The sequence below is a fragment of the Notamacropus eugenii genome, chromosome 4 (assembly GCF_028372415.1).
Source record: "Notamacropus eugenii isolate mMacEug1 chromosome 4, mMacEug1.pri_v2, whole genome shotgun sequence".
In the NCBI taxonomy this organism is placed as follows: Eukaryota; Metazoa; Chordata; class Mammalia; order Diprotodontia; family Macropodidae; genus Notamacropus; species Notamacropus eugenii.
This window is the reverse complement of record NC_092875.1, coordinates 216,041,383-216,057,801: the sequence shown is the minus strand read 5'-3', so window position 1 is coordinate 216,057,801 and position 16,419 is coordinate 216,041,383. Positions and strand designations below refer to the sequence as shown.

Sequence of the window (16,419 nt, the reverse complement as noted above, 5' to 3'; positions counted from 1 at the left end):
TCTCTTTACATTACTTCCTGCTTGTCTCTTCTGGCTATTGCTGGACAGTAACCTACTGCTTCGTTGGTCACTGGGCCCTGGCAGGTGTTATTCTACTGAACCTGAGATGGTTAAGTTTCTCTCTACTTTCAGCTTCTGGCTTTACTCAGGTGCTACCTCTTTACCATAAGAAGAAAAGTAGTTCCTGCTATTAGTCATTTGGTTTAGAGATCAGAGGCTTAAGTTTTAGCTCTATTAGAAAGGCTGGGCCTTCATGTACCTAATTATCTGACTAGATAAAAAGCCTTAGCTTCATTTATTCACATAAAGGAGAGTTTGTTTGAGTCTTGGCTATAAAAGGTTTTTCCTCTCCTAAAAAAGATTCTTTGCCCAAAGGGACAAAGCTCTTTTGCAATATGGAAATATAGAATAACCAGTTAGAGGCATTATGTCTTTTTTTTTTTTCAACCTTAACTTATTCACCAAGGGCAGTGAGCAAGCCTTTATCTGATTTAGGTTTATAAAATCTTGTAACTTTTTCTTAACTTTTAATTGTCAAACAATGTTCCTTTAGAAAGATTTTAGGGATTTTGCCTTTAACAAATTTAAATCCAAGGTTTAAGTTCTCTTCTGTTTTCTTTCCTCTCCCCCATTCTTTTTGGTCTCATACAAATGAATGGGAAATGAAAAAGCAAAGGAAAAAAATTGGAGTTTCTTCTAGATTTCACCCCATTTCTCAATTCTATGTTTTATATTCTTACCTTTTTTAGATATATGTTACTTCACCAACTCACCATAATCTTTCTTTCAATAGCTCCAGTTGTATTATTAAAGGCATATTAATAAGAATCTTGCACTAATATGGTCCTAGAAAGAGTTATGCAGTATAAAAATATGTGCACTATTTTTTGTGGTTCACACACAATTCCTTCACTTACTTAACAAAGCTGACATAAATTTTATACTCTTAAAATTGTTTTGATCATAATATCCATAATCACCTGTAGTAAACTGCTGTTTTGGGAGGTGAACCAGCCATTATGGTAGCAGAACACAAATTATAGCAAAATTTTATCATTCATTCAGCAACATTTATTGTGTATACTACATGGGAAGCAGTGTCCTAGATGAGGCAGTATAAAGATGATATGAAAATGGTCAATATACTCAATCAGCTTACATTCTATTTGGATAAATAAAACACTGAGATAAATATATGATCAGATAAAATTGAGGAAGGAGAATGATAATAACTCTATGGATAAGGAAAGGATTCCTGTATCAAAGGAGTGGCCCCTGGGTGGAGGCTTAAGAATTCTAAGAGGCAGGGTTGAGGAGGAAGGTATTCTAGGCATATTGGGGCGTCATGTAGAAATGTTCATAATGGAACACGAAATACCAAGTTTGGGAATAGCAGGTAGGGCAATTTGATAATGTAGAATTTATGAAGGGGAGGGGGCAATATGACATAAATCTGAATTGGTAGGTTGACTCCAGGAAGATTGGGAAGGTCATTGAATACCAGGCCAAGAAATTTATATTTCACCATAAAGTCGTTAGGAAGCCCCTAGATTGCTGAATAGGGTAGTAAAATGGTCAGACCTGAGTGAATAACAAATTGAAAGGAGGAGGGACTAAACTGGAAAGGCTTCAACTGTCAATACAATGACAGACTGGATATCATCAGAAGTTCAGAATAGCATATTCAAAGAAGGCCTTCATCAGGTTGAACACAAACTGACTTACTAAGTTGTAGGGGGCTAGTATTTGCATTGTTGGAGGGAGTGCCCATACAAATTAAATAAATCATGGATCTGCCAGAGTAGTTCTGTTCTTTTCTCCCCTGTTCTTTTCTAATGTAGACATCGTTACGCATCTAAAGTTATTCTTTAGGAGGAGGAGAGATCTGGCAATGTTCACTCAATCGATCGTTTTATTCATTTCTAGAGCTAATACCTTTCACGATGGAATGGCTTGTCCTCTTTTCTTTCTTTGGATTGCCTTCACAAGACTTTAATATTCTGCTTTGATTTTTGACAGTAAGTCCCTTGGACTTTTTTTTTCTAGAGAACAATGCCAAAGCCGGTCTTATAGCAATGCTCCATTAACAAGTGTGGCACACTTAGTAAGGGGCTGTGCCAATTCAATTTAACAAGCATATATTAAGTACCTACTGTGTGCCAAGTATAGATAGAAAGAGAAAAATGAGATAACCCATGGTCTCATGTAATTTATGTTTGACTTGGGGATACAATATATACACATATAAATAAATGCAAAACATATAAAAATAAAGACAAAGTAATTTTGAAAGCATAGCTAAGTGGTACAGTGGATGGAGTGCTGGGCCTGGAGTCAGGAAGACTTAGCTCCCTGAGTTCAAATCTGGCCTCTGGCATTTACTAGCTATAGGACCTTGGGCAAGTCACTTAACTCTGCTTCAGTTTCCTCATTGTGTAAAACTAGCTGGAGGAGGAAATGACAAACTACTCTAGTATCTTTGCCAAGAAAATCCCAAATGGAATCCTAAAGAGTCAGACAAGACTGAACAACAATAACATAAGATTTTGAGAAAGTGGAAACAATGAAGGTAGTTTTTTCCTAGGAGTTTGGTTAAGAAAGAGAGAAGAGATATAGGATGATAGCTTAATGAAGGTCAAGTGAAGGCTTTTAAAATTTTTTTCTCAGGACAGGAAAATCTTGAAATATTTGTAGGCAACAGAGAAAGAATGAGTGGATATGGAGAGACTGAAAATTAAGGAAAGAGAAGGGATGACCAAAGACCAAGGTCCTGGAGGAAAAGATTAAAGGCACAAGTACAGAAAGGGGTTGGACTTGACAAGGAAAAGGGCCACTGCTTCCTCTGACCCTTGAGCAAGGAAGGAGTGAATGGGGGGATCCTGCTACTTGGATGTGAGTTGAACAGAAGAAGGAGCTTGAATGGATGGCCTCAGGGTGTTTCATAACATTTGAATGGAGGTCTTCTGTTCAAAGGTAGATAGAAGAGAGTGGTGTAGAGTTGATCTGAGATCCCTAAAGGAGAACTGAGGCCCAGAATCATGATCTCCTCACCTGTGTCCCATGTCTTTTTCTTATTCTCATCATGGGAAACTTTGGCACCTCATGGGTGAAAGCCATTTGTCTAATTAGCAAAATTCATTGCTGAGGCAGTCATAAAGAAAGAGGATCTTTGGGATAGTACAATGAAATAAGCAGACCATTTCTTTTACATAGGAGCTAATTTAGTGAAATACATCTTAGTCCTTGGTCAAATTCCCACTTTTCAAATGAAATGTCATTCTGGTTTAAGGCTTTGGAAGATGTATATCCCTATCCAATAATCATGACTGTAACAAAAAGTTCATGTGAGAAAACAGGAATTCTGTAATAGTTTGAAAATGAAAGCTCTGTCTTCTGTATTGAATTTGGGACATGTTTCATACTCAAAACTCTCATTTGTATCTCACTTTGCTTCTTGACAAAGAATCACAGTGCTTTCTGCAGATTACACTGAAGGCACTCTCTTGTCTCTACCAAAAACAGTATGTGAAGTACAGACAAAATTATGTAGGAGGATGATTTGATCCTGGTTGACAGCTCATTCATCCAGCTATGGGGCATATTTCACAGCCCTTCCTCCTTTGCTCTGCTTGTTCAACCTAAGAAAAAGGGCCAGGGTAGCAGTTTTAAAATACAAATTACCGGCTGCTGATAGCCTGGGAATTTTAGAACAACAGTGGACATTACTAAATCCTCAGATTCTTGTCTACTGCCTCTCTTGTCAATTTATAAGTAACTTGGAAAGAAGGGGGATATTGCTTTATGAAGCCTGCAAGTTTGGGAAAGGCAAATAACTCAGTGTGGCTATGGCTCTGATATATTGTGACTCTTATATAGTCTTATTTACCTTCTAGTATTATCTGAGTTTTCACATAGTCTGAAAAAGATTTATGGGAATCAGAATGAAAAGTTAGGGAAAGATTACAATCTTTATTAGTGGAGGGATGCATACGGATAAAATCATGGATCCATCAAACTATAAAATTGGCTTGTCTTCTTCAAAATTCTTGAGGATAGAGATTCTGTCCTCTCCCTTAACATAACTCCTAATGCAGTAGTGTGCCTTGACATTCAACAAATACTAGTTGAATAAACAAATGAATATTAAATTGAACCCAAAGACAATTCATCTGGTGGTAGGTGCCCCCTAGTGGGCAAGACAAAATTTAAAAAATGTATTTCTTTTTATCTTAAAAGGTAGGAACACCCCTTCTCATTCCCTTACGGGGAATTTGTTCACTGGTTTGGAATTTGTGATAATTCAGAGACTGATCTGGAAGTTTACCTTAGCTTAACAAACCCTTTTCTCTTTGACCATATATATTAGGATTTGAAGTCAGGTCTACCTGACTCTGAGGCTAGTTCTTTTTCTACAACATCATGTTGCTTCTTTAAATGAATATAGTTATGATAATGATCACATTGAGAACGCTTTAGAGTTTACAGGGTGCTTCATAAAATGAGATACTTTCCTCACAATAGCCCCAAGGATATGAACAAGATTGTAGGGGGAAGAGTTTAAAATACTTAAGATTATTTGCAAGTGCTTTATACATACACACACGCACACACACACAAATAATTTCTGTTATAGTAAGAAACTACTTTTATCTGTTAATGATTGAGAATTTCCTACGAACATTTTATTAGTCAATATTTTATTAACTTTGAGGCTTGAGTTATGATAGGTACCTGGAAAAACTAAAAATGAGTTCCTCCAAGCTCTACTGCACCCCAGATGTTTAAATAATTTAGTCTGGCCTTCCTCTTAATTAGTGTGAATTAATAAAGTATACTTTTTCTTTTTTTAAACTTCATGTTATCAACAGACCCCTGTCTTGCTGCTTCTCCACCTTCACCCCACTTTACTTTTACAATTTTGTTCATCACCCTAGTTCTCTTTAAAGTTTCATGGCTCCTGTATGAGTCCTTTTCTGATTTTCTGCCCCATTAATTTTTACATATTTTAAATTTACTCATTATATGTAATATACTTAAATCATAGGCTCTTCTGATGGGCTTCATTCGTGACTCTCTGGACATTTTCTACCATGCTCCACAGGTACCTTCTCTAGTCTCCCCCTTAAATATGTTGTCTTCTCCCATTACAATGCAAGTTCTTCAAGGACAGCGATTATCTTTCCTTTGGTTTATATTTGTATCTCCAGAGTTTAGCACAGTGACCTATACATGGTAGATACTTAATGTTTCTTGACTTGATATGTTTTTTCTTAATATAATTTAAGTTCCTAGAGGGTAGGATCTGTTTTTTTTTTTTTTGTGTATGTCTATATCCCGTGTACCTGATACTTATTTTTCCCCATCTAGACCTATGAATTCATATGTATGATGAACTCTAAGTGAAAAAATTCCCTCTACTAGTGCATATCAACAACTATTCTGCCCCTAGGGCAGTAAGAAGTAACTTTTTTAGGGCCACACAGCCAATATGGGTCAGAAGTAAGACTTGAATTCATGTCTTCCTGACTATAAGTCCAGTTATCTATTCACAGAAGTCTTTTGATTATACATGGTAATCTTTTTGCCCCATTGCTAACCCTTCTCTAGCTACCGCCACTCAAATTCTTTTCCCCAGATTTCCCCCCTCTCCATTTTTAAAAATTATTGACCTTCGCAGTAACTGTAGAAGATCTCCAGAGTCCCACATCGCATTTTGAGAAATAATGATCTGGTACATCTGTTTCCCCTAAAAGGTGCACATGTTAGCATTCCCTGTCTTCAAAGACTAGTTTTCCATTATCTTTCTAGTGAAAGTGATGCTCACTTACTTACTAGAGATAAAATTCTCTTTACTCCAGCCTGTTGGACCACCTTTTGAAATTGACCCCAGCTGTGCTGACAGTGCATTCAGGTCATCTCTCCCAGGGAGTGGCTTTCTATAAAGCTTGGTAATTATCACGTTGCTCATGAACACTGAAGATGTTTAAAGACCTTTCTAGAAATGAGCCAATTATTCTGGGCAGCTCCCTTTTAGGTAGATCAGTATGTTTTATTGAGGTCTTAGTATGATGAAGAGCCTTTTTTTAGTTCTGGCATTATTTCTAATTAGAATGGAGAAGTTCCTGTTTCACAAGTTATCATCTCCTACCTTTTTGGCTAAAATGGGTAATTATTGTCTATTGAAACCAGTTCTTTCTTCGGAGAGACTATTAACAATTTCTCTCTCCCTAATGAGAAAAGTTAAAAAAAAAAAAGCCCACCAACCAACTTCCCCTCTCTATTAGCTCTTTCTGGCACTTCTGGCAAAATGGGAAAACTCATTTTCTAGCTACCAACAGTAGCTTTTTCCTGTGTTCCTTTATGAATGTCTCAAGTGATTCCAAAATGTCTACCAACTAATCTGCCCAAATCCCCTGAATACTCATTCCCCTCAAAGAAATGAGTTGAGAAGCATTTATTAGATACTCACTATGTGCCAGGCCCTGTGCCAAGTGCTGGGGTTACAAAGAAATGCTCTCAAGGTACTCACATTGAAATAGCGTGCTTTCTTGGTAAACACAGACATCATTTTCAGGCCTTTGGGCCTCATCTGAGCCCTTCTCCCAGATCATTCTGAAAGTTTTGCATTAAGAAGAGCTAGGTTCAAATCTCACTTCAGAACTTATTAATTTTGTGATAAGTAAATCATATTACTCTTCTGAATTTTAGTTTCCTCATCTGTAAGATCACTTCCAGTTCTAAATCTGTGATCCTATGATTCTTAAGTGTTTTTTTTTTTAACCTTGATTAAAAATGGCTATTTTCTTTTCAAAAGCATTTATGGAATTCATTTTTTGTGGGAGGCTACGTGTGTTCAGGGAAAGGAGGAGAGGTTACTGGAAAAGTAGGAGCCAGAGCCTTTACAAGGGCTTTGTAGGAGCACTCTGAGCAAAATTCCTTTACGTGGGGGAGGGTGTTCTTTTTGCTCTGCCCCTTCAACCTTACATATTTCCTGGCATATTCAACATAGCTTTAGTTGGCAGATCGCCCCATTCAACAAGAAAAATTGATTCAGATAGATGACAGCCATGATGAATAACTCATATTTCAAGAGTATTGATTGACTTCATGGAATTGTGAGGACAACTCAATTCTCTTCCTCTCCCCTTCCCTGACTAAGAAATTGGCTTTTGTCACTTTTAATGCCATTCTATCTAGGGATGTCTCTAGGGCTGGTCCAGGCAAGGGTATGTTGAAAGGATTTGCACTGAACCCTGTGTCTGAGGAGCAGAAAGATTGTCAGAAGAAATAAACATGCCTGATTTTACTAGGTAAGAGTACTTTGGGTTCAACTGAATGATGGGAACTTAGATGAGAACCAAATGCTTGAAAATCATGGGTATTCTATTTGAGAAAGTATAATTTTCTTTGGAGGGGAATCAGTTTTTATTGGATTTAAGGAAGGTAACATATATTTTGTAGTCTCTTGATATTCATCCAAATATCTGAAAATTTCCCTGGAAACAGGAATTATGGGCTTAGTGAGAAAACACACTGGATTTTGCTTGATTCTCTTATTTACCCCACCTGATTGCCATTGAACATTCTTAGTCCACAGACTCCTGTTTCTTTGGAGTGTTACTCAAGACTAGACAACACCAGAGATCACTAAGGGAAAAGTGTAGAGAGAAAAGAGAACCAAGGATAGGTGTTGAGGAACAGCCATTTTAATGGGCTGGGAAAAGGATGAGCAACAACAAAAGAGGCAGAGAAAGAAAAGAGTTCCCCAAATCTTATTACATTTACATGAATTGTGACTCAAATCAAGAGATTTAGGAGCAGAATTAGGAGAAAGATAGGTGATACTAAGGGCTGTGCTTTTTCCACAAAGGAGGTGAGCCTTGCTTCTCTTGAGGAAGATGTTTCTGGGATAGTGTGACTCTGATTGACATTTAGAAGAAATAGATTTCTTAGAAAATGATTGTTCAACAGCCTAGACTAGTGGTGTTAAACTCAAATGGAAATGGGGGCCACTAATCTATATGTAAGGATTCCTGTGGGCCATATATTGACTTTTAAAATGTAATGTTGTCTATGTTTTATTATATTTTGATTTATTCTGTTAAGTATTTCCCAATTATATTTTAATCTATTTCCCACACTTTGTAAGTATTGTGAGTATTACAGGCCATAGCATGTTTGACACCTCTAATCTAAATTTGTTGTGGGTCTGCTTTGGTAACTTCTAACTAAACAAGATCCTTGGGGAGAGATGAACATCTTGGGGAGAGAAGGGCATCTTCACTTAGAGTAAGAATTCTTTATCTCAATTCCTTGCTCCTATAAAGGTTTGTTCGATAGATTTTTAAGGAGTCAAAAATTTAATTAAGAAAAAAAACCTTATCTTTATTTTTTATTAATTTTTAACTAAAATGTAGTATTTTCTTCAATTATGAATGAAAAAAACACCACCATCAAACCTTATTCTGAGAAAGGACCTGTAGGCTTCATCAGTGTCATAGGAGTCCATGACACAAAAAAATGTTAAGTACTCCTGATTTAGAAGAAGTTATTTTTAATGAAGATGAGAGCATAAAAAAGTCCAGGAAAGATTAGGTCTGGAAGTTGGCATGCCTCAAAAACTTGGACAGATTTTTTTTCATTTAATAAAAAGAATAACAGACATGCAGGACAGAACCCTGGCAACCATGTAGTGAGTTTCTTTATATTTGTTGCATGTTTGATTTACCTTTGCAAATTGGGCATTGATAAAGGACGTTTTCTCACAGGGAGTTCTCTGAACCAATGGAATCCCAAGTCCATTAAAAAAAAAATATGTTGACTATCATGTATTCATTTTGGAAGTAGTATTCAGAAGGACCTTAAGATAATGTAGTGGAGAATAAAAGAAGATGAGGAGGGGCAAATATTACAGATGTCAACCTCAGTTTCTATGTAACTTTGAAGTTTATAAAGCAATTTCTTCACAACATTCCTGTGAAGTAAGTGGTGAAAGTATTAATATCTTCATTTTATAGATAAATAAATGGACTCTAAGAGATTAAGTGACTTTGTCATTGATACTTATATCAGCTTTAGAATTTGACCAATACCTTACACATGCTTAATAAATATTTATTCATTAATCTTTTTTTGGGCATCAAGTCCAGTTCAATTTCCACTGAAATGTTTGAATGAGAATTCACTAATGAGGATTTTAATCCTTGAACTAAAGAGAAATTGGCTAAGAGATATAGTAAAATATATGGAACTAAGTTCAATGTTTAGTAACAATTTGGATATGAAGCTGAAGGAAATTAAGCTATGAAATATAATTTCTCTAAACTACATATTTGAAATTTAGGGAAGATAATATCCCTGTAGTAACAAGGTCATGTGAAATAATGAAAGGACATAGAAAAGTTTATTTTATTTCTTCTTTGTGTCGAATGATGGTAAAATGCAGGGAGATACAGGACAAATTGGATAAAAGACTTCTAATAAGCTACATGGGAATGATTGGGTTGGATGTGATCTCTCATCTATCAGAAGATGGGGAGAGAAGTCCATTGATTCTAAGGACTTGATTGAACTTGTCATGGCTAGATATAATTTTATTTAAGTGCATGTGTGTTGGATGTTAATGTAAAAACAAAAAAGAAAACAAATAAAAAGACTCTACTACTCTGTAAGATTTGAGCCTTTTATGGGTGGCTGTTTTCCATGACTCTGTCTTGCCTCCTCTCCTCTATTTGTTAGAGAATTACTTCACTGGAGAGGTGATCAGCTTTCATGGTTTCAAGGATCATCTCCATGCAGATGATGATCAAATCTATAGATCAAGTCTCAGACTTTCTCCTGAACTTATCATATATATTCACTTTTTACTAGAAAATATCTCTGAGCCAACAATTACTGCCAGGAGTGCATTTGATCCTGGATACTGGTAAGAAAGATGTACTTTTAAAGACAAGTGAACCAGGTATTAAATGTGAATACAAAGAGCCTGCGTGCTTTTAAGTATTCAGGTCTGCAAAATAGGCATCATCTGTAATGAGTGAGAACTTGCTAGTCTGATTTTCATAGTTGGATTTGAATACCCAAGATTAGAAATTGCTCCTTTACTATGATTGCAAGCATAGTAACTGTAATTAATTGTATTTGTATACTTTCTCATGGATACTGTCAATACAATAACAACAGATCCAATACAATTAAAAATATGAACTGTGTGTAGAGCATGATGGAAGGTACTAGGAAGATATGATATTTAAATTAGACACATTCCCTTATCTCAAGGAACTTATAGTCTCATGAAGTTCTTTCAGTGTGTAATTTCTTTTAGAAATTTCAAAATGGATGCCCCAGTGACATCTTATATTCAACATGTCCAAAAGAGAAATAATTATTTTTCCCCTCCAAACCTAATCCTTTCCCAAACTTCCTAATTTCCTTCCCATCTTTCTGGTATATAACCTTGGTGTTATACTCAACTCTTTACTCTCCTTCACCTCTTATTTCCAAGCATTCGCCGAATCTTGCCATTTCTATCTTCTTAACACCTGTTACATGTGAACTTTTTTGTTTTTTGCTATACTATACTATATGTTTATTCTATATATATACACCTACATATATATGTACTCATATACCTATTTCCATATATATATAAACTCACATATATGTGTGTATACATACATAACACCCTTGTTTTATTGTCTCCTATCAGAATGTAAGCTCCTTGTGAGTAGGTATTGTTTAATTCATTGTATTTGTATCCCTAGCACCCAGTAATAATGCTTGGCACATGATTGGTTGGTTGGTTTGTTCTCGAAGAGGACTATCACCATGATAAACTCAAGTTTCAGTGTGTTCGACTATGGCTGAGCAGACAAACTCAGAATGCTCTACCACAGATTGGGCACAGATAGTTTGTATGAACATTTGGGGTGGATACTCCAAATTGGTGCATCCTGTGTTTACTTTGTGCTGTCTCAATTCTGCTTTGCTCATAGATCATAGCACCCTTTCTGATGTGGGTACATCATGCTGAGAGGTCCTGTGCCAGTGTCTCCCATGTCATACAATCAAATCCAAAGTTCTTGAGAGAGACCTTGAGAGTATCCTTGTATCACTTCTTCTGACCTGATTGCCTACCCCATGTGAGTTCTCCATAAAATAGTCTTTTTGGTAAGCATATATTTTGCATTTGAACAATACGGCCAGCCCATTGGAGTTGTGCTCTCTGAAGCATAGTTTGAATGCTTGGCAGTTTATTTCAAGTGAGAATCTCAGTGTCTGGTAGCTTATCCGCTCAGGTGATCTTCAGAATCTTTCTAAGACACTTTAAATGGAAGTGATTGAGTTTCCTGGCATGGCACTGGTAGACTGTTCATGTTTCACAGGCATACTACAATGAGGTCAGCACAATGACTCTGTAGACCTTCAGTTTGGTAGTCAGTCTAATACCTTTTCTCTCCCATACTTTTCTTCAGAGTCTCCCAAACACTGAGCTAGCTCCAGCAATGCATGTGTCAACCTCATTGTCAATATGTACATCCCTAGAAAATATGCTACCAAGGTAAGTGAACTTATCCACAGCATTCAAAATCTCTGTTTGTTGTAATCAATGGTTCCACATATGAATGGTGTGGTGGTGGCTGATGGAGCACCTGTGTTTTTTTTTTTGTGTGTGTGTTAATTATTAGACCAAAATTAGCACAGACAGCAGAGAACTGATCCATACTTTGTGGCATCTCAGCTTCAGAGGTTGCATTGAGTGCACAATCACCTTTGGTGTAACGGGTATACACCAAATGTGGGAAGCAGCTCTGAAAAGCACTCAGCAGCCATCATACCAAAGGTACTGTTCCTTTCTGAACACACCCTACATCCCTTGGCACATGATAGGAGCTTAATGAATACTTGTTAATTGAGTTATAATTTATAATTGATCACTCCTTCTATATACTGGGGAGGAACTGAAATTTTATCCTGCCTCCTCCAGTGGCAGAATATAAACTGATCAATTTGAAGCTAACTGCTTGGTCCTTGAACAGATGTTTCATACTGACTCTGCTTCCTGAGCCACTATTGGGAATGACTCCCATCAATACTGATTTTTAAAAAGAGATGCTCGTTCTACTGCCCTGGACATTTCATCCTAAAATGGTTAATTCTCTCCTCCTTTGAAACTAGATAGAAAATGTTCAGTGGTAAAAAGCAAACTTCTAACCCCACTGTGAGTTCATGTGAGAAGGTGTTTCCTGCCTAATGATATAAATGATTTCTTTGAGCTTTCTGTTGGCCACCGGCTGCTGTAAAGTGCCTGAGGCCAGAATGAGGGTTTTAGGAAGCTGCTTTCAATCTGTGCTGTCATAGGAACCAGTTTCATTTTATACCTGAGTCAAGGACTATAAAAACTGAGGCTTTACCGTGGAATGGTCTGAGGGGAAAATACTGATGAGATAAAAGACAGAATATACCACCTTTCCTTTGAATTATTTTTCACTTTCCTTTAGAAGATAGCTAGAAGAATCCATCCCTTCTATTTGTATTTTATTAGAGCCTATCAGAGATAAACTATAATTATTATCATTGTCTTTAAAGCTCCTGGAAGTTCTGTGAATAGTTATTATGTAAGGTCTTACAGTATTTGTAAGTGATTGCAAAGTCCTCATCACAAGGTTATGAGGCATTCAGAAGAGTGAATTGGGATCATAGAATCATAGATTTAGAACTAGAAGGAAATACAGAGGTCACACACTTGAGGTGGAAACTTCTGTTGAGTTAGACTGCTATTAATAAAAGCTTTAGCTGAATTTTTTCTGAGACCTTAGACATTAAAAAAAAAAAGTATTTCAGGTTACATAAGTATATTCAATCCATTTCCCAGCTACCCAGGGGAAAATTGCTTCAATTCTTTAAGGATCCATAATGTCATCTTTGTGGGCATTTCCTTTTTGATTTGAGTAGATATGTCCAATATATTTCATCTCCTAGTGATCTATTTTCAGCTGATGAGCTTCTCTGGTTGTAAGTCTCCTGGTCTATGTGCAACAGACTCAGATGTTGCCCCTTAGACGCAGTGCCTGCCTACTTGCAGGACCTAATCAGTGGTTGCATCTCTCTGGCCTAGCCTTAGAGAAATTAGGGTCACCTCCACACCATGCAGAACCAGCTAAGTCAGGGTTTAGTGGAGAAACTAATAAAACTAACTGTGGTCCTTTGCCTTGTGCAGCCTGCCTAGTTAAAACTTAGGCATCTACGAATTTGACAGTCTTAGAACCAATGGTGATGTTCTTGCTATGGACCTACTTTAGAGGTGTTAGTATAAGAAGGTAAAAGTTTAACTTGATGAATATCTTAGAAGAGGAAAAAATATAATCCCCTATTGTTCTGAAGGTCAAATTTCAGCCCAAATTTCAGGATGAGACTTGCAATTTTTCCTAGCTTGACTTTCAGTCATAGAATTGTGTATAATGAAATTGAAATTGTGACTCTCATGTATGGAATACATTAAGTAAAGACAGAAATATTTGTATTAAATAGCATGCACACATAGAAGTGAAATCTTGCTTGCTTGTCATATTCTTGGATTGTATAGGGGAACCTCACCATACAAGTTGCTTTCCCTAAAGATGTATGTATATATACATAGATAAATAAAGCATTTATTAAGTGTTTTCTCTGGGGTAGGGAAAGGAACAAGCATTTATTACATACCTATTATGTGCAAGGAGCTATGCTAAGCCCTTTACAAACATCTCATTTAATCCTCACAACAATCCCTGTGAAGTCAGTGCTATTATTATCTCCACTTTATAAATGAGGAAACTGAGTCACAGAGAAGTTAAACGACTTGCTCAGGGTTGGGCAGAAAGAAAGAAAGAAAAGGAAGAAGGAAGGAGGGAGAGAGGGAAAGAAGGAAGAAAAGGAGCTGCTCGTTGGGAACCAAACTGGAACTGGCCAGTTGGGCAACACAGCTTTCTTTCTGTCACCAACAAGTTTATTATATTCAAAAGGAGGTAAGTAGTAATGGTAAGCAAGAACAACATAGTATGGAGATGGCCAAGAAGTGGCATAGAGGTGTAGTTTTGGACAAAATAAGGTAACGAACATTAACAAAGCTATGTAAGCATAGTCCCAATTCATATGTGTACTTCACAGATAACTTACAAGTTATCTATATAATGACAAGCCAGACCAGCCTCCATTTCATCAATTCAAGCAGTGTGGTATCCAAAGGTCCTTGCCTACGGAAGTCTGGGACATCATTGTTGTTGTTCAACTGTGTGTGATTCTTCATGACTCTGTGGACCATACTGTCCATGGGATTTTCTTGGCAAAGATATTGGAGTGGTTGCTATTTCTTTCTCCAGTGGATTAAGGCAAACAGGGGTTAAGTGACTTGTCCAGGGTCACACAAGCTGTGAAGTGTCTAAGGTAAAATTTGAACTCAGCTCTTTCTGACTCCAGGTCCAGTGCTCTATCTACTGAGACATCTAGCTGCCCTCTAGGATGTCATAACTATCTTTAAATATTTGAAGGGATGTCATATAGGAAATTCATTAAATTTGTTCCAATTAGTTGTAGAGGGCAGAATTAGAACAAATGAGTACCTAAGCCTGGAAGCTTCTGAGACTTGACTGCTCTAAAACTTAATGGATCTCTGAATGTTGAAACTGGAAGAGAACACAGACACCATTTAGTTCAGTCACCTAATTTTATAGATTGTGACTTGCCTGATTCCCATAGTTAGCTGGAAATCATGTACTTTTATTTTAAATTTTAATTTTATTTTAATATTTTACTTATGTTCTTTTTACACAGAGGAAGCAGCATGGTGTATAGGAAACAGGTCTTAGAATCAGAAACATCTGGGTTCAAACCCCTCCTCTGACACAGACTGGTTATATAACCCTGGACAAATGAGTCACTTATCCTCTCAGTTGAACCAATCAGGCTGTTCAAGGAGGACTAGGACCTTTGGAGTGTGGGCTTGCTTAGCCCTTTTCAGGGTCACTTTTCTACAGTCAGCATCCACTTGGCACTCAACTCTCAGCTATGGCTCCAAGAAGCTGTAGTATGTGCAGTGGCCACACTCTGGTAAACCAGTTTGGCAGATATGCTAAACCAGGTTGAGTAACTGATTGGCCACAAACCTGTCAATGTCTAACTCAAGCATGTAAAGACTTCTCCCTTTGGAATGGATAGATGAGACGAGAACAATTTATTCCAATGGCCTTGAAGGTGGTGGCTGAAGCAGGCACTGTGGAGTGTGTAGAGACTGGTCAGACATCAAAGATGCCAAAGTCATCTATTGCATTCTGGGCCAGTACCAGTTGTCCTGTCTTGTGTCTTGTCACTGGACTTTGATGACTCTAGAAGAGACGGTGAGGCTGACAACTTTGCAACTCTGCTTCATTTAAATCCAATTTGCATGCAAGTCGACATCACTGATACCATTGGTCCTCTTCAAAAATGAAGGACAAACAAGAACAATGACCCAGTCAAGCAAGTCTCAAAAATAAGTTGTTGAACATATGCTGATCTGCCTTGATAGAGAATCATAGAATTGCAGGTTCAGAGCTGGAAGGGACCTTAAATGATATATAATCCAACCCCTTCATTTTGTAGATGAGAGAACTGAGGCCTAGAGAGACACATAGGTAGGCAGGATTTGAACCCAGGTTTTCTGATACCAAATGCAGTTCTTCTCTATATTTTTTTAAAATCATAGGTACAGCAAAAAAAAATCAGGTACAGTAAAAAAAACTAATCCTAATATACTTAATCAGTATGGACTCTACTCTTAAATGAATCATACAGTTAGACTTATCTGAGATATAAAGTAGTGATGATAATAAAAATTATGTCATTTTAATTAAATTAATAAATTAAATTTAATTAAATAATATTATTATTACTAAGTAATGCATAGCTTGTGTGTCTATGATTTAACTTGTCAAAGCACTCAGTTGGCTATTTTATTTTCTTCTAACAATAGCCATGTGAGACAATTGGTAATTCACATCATGAGTTTTAATCAAAACTAGAGACAGTTCGGAAATCAGGAATCACTAGGAGTGACTGAACAATTATGACAACTGAGGTCGAATCATGGTGAGATCTGGTTGTTCTAGACTATTATAACCTGAGCTTATTCCCTCAACAGGAATCCCCTGTAATCTATATCCAGGTTCAGTGTATATTGACAGTGGCTTTTCAGTTTATGCTTCATGATCCCTTATCTGATATGCCCCATGTGATATGACCAGGAAAGAAGACTTGTGAGTTCAAATTTAAAAAAAGAATTTTGGGAAGCAGAATAGCAAGATACCAACAAGAAATTAAGTCAAATAGCAAGTGTTCCTACCCCAGGATGGTTACTTTTTATGTCCCCAGTGAGAATGTCAGTCATCTCCCCATCCCATATGT

The 16,419-nt window shown here is 36.9% G+C and overlaps 1 protein-coding gene and 1 long non-coding RNA gene across 3 annotated transcripts in view; one reads left to right on the top strand and one right to left on the bottom strand.

Annotated features, from left to right (window-relative positions):
* The window catches only part of LOC140500979 (uncharacterized), a 101,618-nt gene extending 85,785 nt beyond the window's left edge, over nucleotides 1-15,833 (top strand). The window contains exons 5-7 of the long non-coding RNA XR_011966003.1: nucleotides 10,995-11,141; nucleotides 11,475-11,560; nucleotides 14,812-15,833. This is a non-coding gene — a long non-coding RNA (uncharacterized lncRNA). The remainder of the gene's footprint in view (nucleotides 1-10,994; nucleotides 11,142-11,474; nucleotides 11,561-14,811) is intronic.
* LOC140500977 (aquaporin-7-like) overlaps nucleotides 1-16,419 on the bottom strand; it is a 49,411-nt gene that overhangs the window by 15,628 nt on the left and 17,364 nt on the right. The gene's annotated exons all lie outside the window — the stretch shown is intronic.